Source organism: Octopus sinensis, linkage group LG1 (assembly GCF_006345805.1).
Source record: "Octopus sinensis linkage group LG1, ASM634580v1, whole genome shotgun sequence".
Lineage (NCBI taxonomy): Eukaryota > Metazoa > Mollusca > Cephalopoda > Octopoda > Octopodidae > Octopus > Octopus sinensis.
Genome location: NC_042997.1, coordinates 45,917,344 through 45,918,777, shown reverse-complemented (window position 1 = coordinate 45,918,777; position 1,434 = coordinate 45,917,344).

The following is a 1,434-nucleotide window of genomic DNA, read 5'->3' as shown; positions in this document are numbered from 1 at the left end:
AACACGGCGTCCACTCATTGAATGTATAAAGTAGCTATTTTCAATATACTTATACCTAGATTACTTCATTAGTGATAATACTCTAAGCAGTTCTTATATTTGATTTCAAACATTATTATTATTGTTGTTGATATTATTATTATTATTAGTATTATTATTATTATTATTATTATTATTATTATTATTATTATTATTATTATTATTATTAAATATTATTATTCCCTTTGCACAGCTTCTAACGCTGGAGATGTACTACAGTGTCAGCTGTTCACTACCAGTGAACTAAGGTAACACCTCTTATTTTTCGAGCACCTTCCGGAATATTCGAGCGGTTCCAAGCAGTGCTGTTTCTGCAAGTGCTCCACCCTTATTGCAGCCCCTATCTGTGTCATGTACTTTTCAAGATTTTTACTCACTGTTCCCAGGGCTCCGACAATTATTGGTACTACCACCACCTTTTTCATAGACCACAATTGCTTAACCTCCTAAGCTAACCTGTCAAATCTATGAACTTTTCCTTATCACATACCTTATTTGTCAGCTGGGCATGCTATATCTATGATCCAGCATAGTTTGCTTTCTTTCTCAATTAATACTATGCCTGGCTTCCTATTTTTCTACCTCATGGTCGCACTGAATCATAAAATCCCACAGGATCTTTGCATTATCATTTTCGGTAATGCTTTCGGCTTTGTAGTCGTACCAATCTTTTTCTCTGTCAAGTCCATACTTGTTGCAAGGTGCCCAATGGACAAGCCTGGCTATATTGCCGTGGCGTCTCTTATATTCCTTCTGGGCAAGTGGCGTACATTCGCTGGTAATATGCCAAATGTTTTCACCATTTTGTCCACGGATTCCGCACTTATCACTTTCTGATATTTGTCTATTCTGTATTTTATGCAGTTTCTTCTTAGTGCTAGCTCTTGGGCAGCACAGACTAGAATCTCCTTTTCCAGTTTTAAATCACTTTTAAATCATCCACAGCCATCTTTTTTCTCATCTTCAACATCCCTATGAAATTGTCCATGCATTCTTTTCTTTACCCATTTATTTTCGGTTTCATTCGTCCGAACTCCATTCTGATATCAGCACTGAAATTATAAGTTTGAGGTCATCCATGAATAACAAAAGGTTGATATTTTGTTGGCAGCTTTTGAATACATACCCAGCTTTGCTTTCCTCAAATCAGTGTTAGTGGTATCAAGCACAGTACAAAGATCAGTGGAGACAGGCAGTCCCCTTGGAAGATGCCCCTCCTGATTTCTACTGTCCCTAAACTTCTTCCGTATACTGTCAGGTTTGTCCTCCAATTCGCCATACTTTTTCCAAGTAATCGCTCAACATTCGATGCAATACCAAATAGGTTCATACATTCCATTATCCAAGACTGTGGAATCATATCGTATGTCTTAGGATAGTCGATCCATGACATGG